The sequence below is a fragment of the Chaetura pelagica genome, unplaced genomic scaffold, assembly GCF_000747805.2.
Source record: "Chaetura pelagica isolate M959 unplaced genomic scaffold, ChaPel_1.0 scaffold302, whole genome shotgun sequence".
NCBI lineage: Eukaryota > Metazoa > Chordata > Aves > Apodiformes > Apodidae > Chaetura > Chaetura pelagica.
The window spans coordinates 476,493-484,443 of NW_009952561.1; positions in this window are offsets into that span (position 1 = coordinate 476,493).

Consider the following 7,951-nt stretch of genomic DNA (forward strand, 5'->3'; position numbering starts at 1 on the left):
TCACAGCTTCCAACCTCCACAACACTCAGTTGAAGACAAAACAAAAGGAAGACACATCCTATTAGCCATCTACCAGTTTATGGCTGCACTCACACACATACACTGCTCACCCCTGAAGTGCCAGGGCTGCACAGCCTGCAGGAGCCTGCTCATTAACACTGTAGCCAGTTTTATCATATTCTTGTCTAAAGTTTCAAGCAACAGCCATTATCTTTGTTACTGATTGCCTCAGCTTGTGTTATGTTGACTTTCTGGACAATAATGAAGTCATACATTCAGCATATTTATATTTGTGATATGTATCAAAAGGTCCCAAGGGAAAGAAATGACATGTGAGTGTAAACTTGCTGCACAAAATGCTCACAGGCTCTGCTGGTCCTTTTGCAGTTATTGAGGTGGTTTCCACAGAGAAATCAGCAGTCCGAGTGTTAGGGTGTTTTGATTTTTGTTGGGACACACAGGACTGGGCCAGAGAATATTCTTGTATCTTGGTCTTGTATCTTTGGTCTTTCCATCAGAATGGCTTTGCTAGGAGTAAAGGCTTTGACTGGATCCTGCCTCTGTTCTACTTCCTGGAGAGTAATGTTGTGCTGGGAAAGTATTTAAATAAACCCCTATACATTCTGAATCTGATTCTGAACCCTGCCACTGGTCTGCACTTTGCCTCTCCATGCCTCTGCTACTCTGTAAAACAGGGTAAAAAAAATAAATGATGTGTTTTAACTCTGCTGTGAAACACCTTGAGCACTACGGGAGTAAGTTCTTATTTCACTGATGTTGCCTTGATTTGGAAAGCCTTGAGCTCTCAGTCCCAGCACAAAGTCAGTCTCTTGTCATTTCTAGATGGTGATTGTAAGCACTGGATTAGTCATGTGTTTGCACTATCTGGTGCTGAGTAGCCCTGCTGTGATGTTTGTCAAATTACAGTGAGAGGAGATTTTCAGCTTATCAGCATCCTGGGAAGGTTACGTGGAAGTCCTGAAGGCTTTTCTGTAAAACTGAAAATCAAATTGTCACTTACCTGAATGTTCTAGGGAGAAGGTAAACTCCACCAGGGATGCAGCAGCCATTTGGAGCAGGTAGCAGAAGGAAGGCATGCTGCTGAAAGCTGTCCTACAAAAGCACAAGAAAGGTGTTTTGCTGCACCTCCCAAATCTTCTCTGGTAATTTTTGCCACTTCTGATCTGATAAAACTCCATCACTTTCACTCTCCTTACAGGAGAGATTGCTGGATGCTTGAAGCCAGAGCCTTGAAAGAGATCTCTGTGCAGCTCACTTATGTAATACCAAATATGCTTGCACTGTAAGAAAGCTTATAAAATATTTAAACCCTGTCCTTTCCTCAAAAGCAGAACAGCAAAGATGATTTTCCATGGAATTTAACATTAAACTCTGACAATTTGTACAGCTGTGCATATAAATAGTTTGCACATCATCTCCAGAGGCAAAGGTCAGCATGCCTCATACATTTCAATCCTGTAAGTTACATAGCAACAACCTTCCCATTCCTGTTTCCATGTTATTTATCAAAAGAGATGTGAAAATGGGGATGAAGAGCCCTTGGTTTTTGAGAGATGAATGAATGGAAGTTGATTGTAATATTTTTCCTTAATTGCTTTTTTTTGTCTTTTCTTAGAAGAAGCAGTGGGTCTGGGTGAGATAAAGCTTTTTCAAGGAAAGAAACCAGAACAGACAACTGCCTGATTTCACTTAATGCAATTTGTTCCATGACTGATCTTCAGACTCTTGCTCCATTACCTTATACAAACTTAAACCTGTTTTCCAAGGAGGAAAATATTCTTATTTGCAATTAGAATTACCCAATTACACACCACTCATGAAAACACCACGGATATTTAGCTCCAACAGATGAAAGCTAAGTTTTTAAATGCCAGAGATATATTTCTTGAAGTAATAAACACGTAGGAGTTAATCTCATGGAAGGAGTCTCTGCAAACACCGCAAGTGTGTTGGGTTAGATCTCCCTGAGCTTGAACAACTCTTAACATTTCTGGTTTCAGTGCAGATCCGCTTGGGCAGAATTTCATTTGCTGAAGGTCTGTTGGAAAATAAAGCCTGGGTGGGTGGTTGGTTAGCTGCAAAGGATGGAGAAGGCCTGATCCTTTGCTGCTGAGCTAGGGAAAATCAGCTCCTCTCCCAGCTGCTGCCCTTGTATGGTCCTGGCAGAACCAGGCTTCCAAGTATTATGGTTCTCTTCTCTCTGTGCATCAAATATGATTTAGATTTTGAATAGTACTTTCTTCCTTAACTTCTGCCTTCATTTTACATGGGTCTAATATTTGCTTATTTCCATCTTGTGCATTTTATGTACTTATTTATCATTTGGGTAGAAATATGCTAATTGACCCACTGGTAATTCAAATACCTCCTGCTGTGGATGCATCAGAGGGAATTGATTGTTTTTGCTGGCTCTCCAACTTGTTAATTGCAAAGCTATTCAATTATAGGTAATATACTTTTATTGCTAATAAGATATTCTGGTATCAACAACATTCCCAATTCTGAAATTAAATTTGTAGGAATTGTAAGAAACTTGAAAGTGCTCAGCAAAAGGCTTAAAAAATTAGCCTTACAAATACTTGAATCAACAGCTTCAGTGAAGTGAAAAGAAAATCAATAATGTTCTTATCAGAGTTACCTTACTGTTTATTTACTCTCACTTTTGGTTCTTTCAGCAGAGAAATTTGTAAGGAGGCAAAATTGCTGCAGATGTATCAAGCTAAAAAAGTTAATCTTCATGCAGATTATCAAACAGGATATCTAAAACATAGTTAATACTGCTCTTTATTAGCTAATTTTCCAATATTAGATTTTTTTTATGTGTTAGTTCGTAAGCTCCTCTCCAGTTCTGGTATTAGCTTGTGGTAAGGTGTTGAAAAATGTTTCTGGTAAATAAATATCAGTTTTCTTGTTATTAATTTGCAAAACAACACTACCTGGGAGGCCAGATGGAGTCATGGCAGTGTACATAAAGGTGACCTGCAGCTCTCCCAGACTGAAGAACAAACAGTTTAAAAAGCAATAATAAAGGAAGAGAAAAAGTATAGGTTTTGTTCTTCCAAATTGAAAATGAAAATTTTAATTGAAAATGTAAATTCCAAATTAAAAAATCTATGGCAGAATTAGAACTTGATCTGGTCGTGCCCTAAACGCAAGGTCAGTGTCTAGCCTCACTTACTGTTTTCTCAATGGTTTTCCAGGCTTTTTTCTTTATTACTAATCAGTCTGGGTGGTTTTTTTGTGTAAGCTGCACTGTTAGAGCCAAACCCAGAGCCTTTGAAATTTATTCTGTTATACTGATGTAACTCCCTAGTATTGGTGTTTGTGTCAATGCCATTAAACTGGTGTGATTTTTCTTTGATTCCCAGGCAAGGCAACGTGTGCTGCTCTGGGTAGCTAAGAGGTCTGCAAGATTCTCAAGGGTTTAGGATAACTTCAAGGCTTGCGTCAAAAAAGGCTGAGGCAAGTTTCTGTGGTTACTAGGAGCCAAATCCTCAGTAGAAATTGGTGTTTGTATCTTCAGTGACTTTGAGCTGGCCATGCTGATAGTGACCAGCTGGGGGACAAGGACTACTGCCTGGCTTGCAGAACATGAAAAGAGAAAAGCCAACCCCCTCTGTCACATTCAGTGAATTGGTAGCTAAACTCCATTGTTTAGTGATTTGCATGAGTAGACACACTTGCATGATTTGTGCAGGCCTTAGAAGTACCTGTATGTCTGTCTGCATGAGAAATAATTTCTGGCTTCTCCAGGAGATGAACCCATAGGCTATCTACCATTTTCTTTTCTCATTATAGGCTTTGGCACAGAGACTGCATCTAATTTTAGTGCCCTAATGTATTATGCTTTACTATTCTGACCTTTGATCATTTCATATTTTGATTGGGATGGCTGTTTCACCCTGCTCTGTCTCTCACTGGAGCTGTAAAACAGTGAAATGAGTAAAATGACTACAAGTCACAATGCAGAATACTGAAAAGGTCAGTGTGGCCCCATCTCCTGTGCTGCAGCTCTGGGGCATGCAGCACCTGAGGTGTTCAATGGGGCATTTTGTTGTAATAAGGCTCTTTAACAAAAAAGTAATTAGCACCTGAATTGATGTGTCATTGTTTAGCAACAGCAAGTCAAGGATGAGAAGTGGTGCTATTCTTAACATGTTTTATATGGGCTCTGAAGCTTCCAAGAGGCTCAAGACTAATGAAATCGTTCATGTTAACTTCCAATGTCACTTTGGTGGTAGAAGGAAGGGAACTGCACTCTTTTCTTCAGAATCTTGAATCAATAGCTGTCTTATAGGCGATCAAATCCAGCCTTAGTTACATATTTAAAGAGCAACTGTAGTTGCTTTCCTGGGATCTTTTTAATTTTCAGCAGACCATTCAGTTTGCATTTAAACTGAATTTTCTCTTGAGTGCATCTAGTGAAAGAACCTCAGCAGCTTCCTGGGGGAGAATATTGCATGAACTTTAAGCACTAATCCTCTAGAGGTCTTCACATGTTTAATGTTTAATATAAAGCTTTCCCTCTGTTGCAACTTGTGTTACATTAATGCAAATCTTAGTAATTGTTCATTATTTAGAAATATATTCAGTAGGATTTAAGCATACAATACAAATCAAGCATGCTACACTGGGATTTAGGTTTCTGAATATTGAAATCTTCTTTGGAGATGAGACTTAGGAATTTTGAGGTTATATTGCATATCTTCTAAGGGCTTTGCTACATCAGGTGTCATTTCCTCAAAAAGGTAAGTATTTTGATATATCTCTTCAGAAATGTAATTTGTTTCATCTAATTCTGACCTAGGATGTTTCTGGGAAACAAATGAAGCAGTTGTCAGTGTTCACCAGCAGGTCCTGACTCTGAATTTGCCTCCTTGAAAATTATTCTCCCTCCCTAAAAAAACTTGTTTTTCTCCCAGTGTCTCTGCAAAATGGCTTCATGTGTGCAGATCTCAAAACCCAGTGACAAATCAATGCAGAGTTAAGCTCATCCTTTCTTATTGCCATGTCCACCTTAACCTTTCTATTTGTCTCTTCATTTTTCCTCCCAAAGGCAAAAGGTGTTAACAGCAACAAGAAAAGGGAAGAGAAGTATGAAAAGATTAGTTTGATCAAAGGAATATCATGTCACACCAGAAGATTGATTTTTCCTTTCCTCCTGGACTGCCATGCCCCTTCTCCCTGTGTTGGCTGCAGAGCTGCTGCAGGACTCTCTTCCTTGTGTCTCGCCATGCCTTCCATGAGTGGCTTTTGATTATGACTTCTCTCCTTTTAATATCACACAAACAAGGCTCTGTCATGTCCCAGGTGCTGTCTGACCTCTTTTTTTTCTGATGGAAAGGATAGACAATTGTGCACTTATCGTACTTTCCTTGCAGGAAAAGGACATTAGTTTACCTCTCTGCTGTCCTGTGTTGTTAAGAAGGAGCAGCAGATGCTGGAAAGAAAAATCATAACATTTAAAGACAAGCCAGGGCAAGGCTTTTGCTTACAATACCGCTGAATCTTAAGATATGAGTAGCTCCTCCTGTGCCACAGAGTGCAGGCTGCAGGTTTTATGGACAGAGAGAAACAAAGCAATAATATTTTAACACTTGGTATCAAATCACCTTTTGCTTGATGGGCATAAGGAAACAATCCAACTTTAATAATGTCAGAACACTGCCTAAATGAAATGGGAACAGGAGATGAGAGGCTGGTAAACAGTGTTGCCTGCCAGCAGGAAAACAGGTTTTAATCCTGTAAATCACAAAAGGAAATTGCTAAAGCTGTATCTCATACAATTAAGCCAATTTAAGCCTGATTATTAGGGGGAAAAGATTACTCATTCACTGTGGCATTTCAGTATGGACTTTTGTGGTAGTGGTAGTTCCATAAGAGTTCAGTGCTTACTTTATACAAGTCATGTTTTGCTTCAATATGAACTGAGAGCCAGCCTGTTTCCTGAGCTATTAAGAGTTTCTCTCTCTTTTATTAGTGCATAGAAATAATACATTTCTGGGATGTAAAAATGAGGTAAATGTCTCACAAGCCAGGTACTGAAGCATGTTTTCCTTGATATCTGATTTACTCTCTTCTTCAGGAATGAATAACAGTTAAATCTGCTCACAGGGTGCACCTAGGGCAGTTTCAGAAGGTTCCATGTTCAGTAAATATTTTATGTGAGAGAACTATGTAATCACAGGTATTAGAGCTAAAACACCAGTCATCTTTTGTCTAGACAGTTCTGCAGATTTCTTGTTCTGAATAAATTCCAAGATCACAAGCCTGTAAGGTTATACTCCTGTTTATTCTGACTTTGTGTGAGTCATAAAGTGGAGAGTATCATCTCAGATACCTGTCTTTTACTCAGCAGCTTCTGGTAGGACTGGAAATATTTTAGAAAGATACATGATTTTGATCTAAAAATCTCAAAGTCATGCAATCAATTCTTCCTATTATCTGTTCCACTGATTACTTAGTCTCAGAAGGTTGAATTTGGTTTTTAGTTTAATTGTAGTGATTTCAGGTTTGGTTTTTGCATAGCTTTTCTGCTGTCCAGGTCATTAGCGAGTTGCGCTGATTGGCAGACCTAGAATATTCTGCATTGTCTAGAGAATATAGGCTGACCCAAATAGGCTCATGTTCCTAAACCAGCTTTCCCAGACTTCTTAGCAATAGTCTAGAGACCAGGAGTTGAAGGAGACTTGTCAATGTGGTTTGCTGTAGGTGGATCTCACTTTATGGATAGATGTGACTGAAGCACCAGCAATTTTCTCACAAGTTTAAGAAGGCGAAATGTCTAGTACCCCCACATCTTGTACAGAAACTGTTCTTATGTTGACTATTGGTTTGAAAGTTGGATAGCAAAGTGCTGAAGTTGCTATAGCAGAGGCTTCTTGCCTGTCAGCTCTCTTGGAGACAAGAAGCCTGGTTAATTTTCATAATTCATCCATCCAGCTTCTGGCTGTGGCAGCTGGCTGGAACAGGAGCTGGATTTACGTGCATTTTCTTGTCTGAGAAATTTTTGCTAAGAAAAGGGAAAAAAAAACAAGTTGCAGCTATTCGTGAGCTGCCTTTGCAATATACTCCCCAGCTTGAACACCTCAAGTATAAGGGATGAATTTTCAATCTTTAAAAGCAAACATTCTCTATAGCAATATGACTTGCATTACCAAGGCTGTAATACAGTGCAGGTGGGGATTTCTTTTTTGTTTAGGCTGCTGGATAATAAACAGGCATTCTTATTTAAAGAAAAAAAAAGAGGCAGAATAAATTGTATAGGTGATCTTTAACAGATGGATTTTATCAGCCCTCCACTGGAGATTTGATAGCTAAGTGGCTACATTATAGGGAACATTGCAAAGAGATTGAGCAGCAACAGTTTGGTTTCTTGCAGCAATCAAATAAAAGCTTGGAATGACCTGATATAAAAAAAACCCAATAGATGCAAACATGAAAGCATTTGTTCAATTGTTGGTGCAAAGATTAGAAAAGTTCAAAGAATAAGTTCTAAAAATTGCAATCTTTTGTAGTTTTGTCATGAGAAGCTATGAAGAGGAAAATGAAATAGCAGATGCAGATAGTGTAAATATGAATAAACAGCACTTAAAAGAACCTTCTGCTGCTGCACTGCAGTCTATTCTGAAAAACAATAACATAGAACAATATTTCATACACTCCTATGAAACATTTAAAGTGTTTTACATTATAGGAGAAGCATTATTATCTGTGTAGTGATGATGGGGAAGCTCAGAACCAGATCCTGAAACGGCCTGATACCACCTTTCCACCTGTTAAGAAAGAGCAACTGTTATCTCTTCTATATGAAGTGGCTTTAGACAGGTCCAAAGATGCCAGCCTGCATGATAAAATGCAGAAGAACCAGATAAAAGCCTTGGTCAGTTCTCCCTGCTGGTCAGTCCAGGATTCACAGTACACTTTTGGT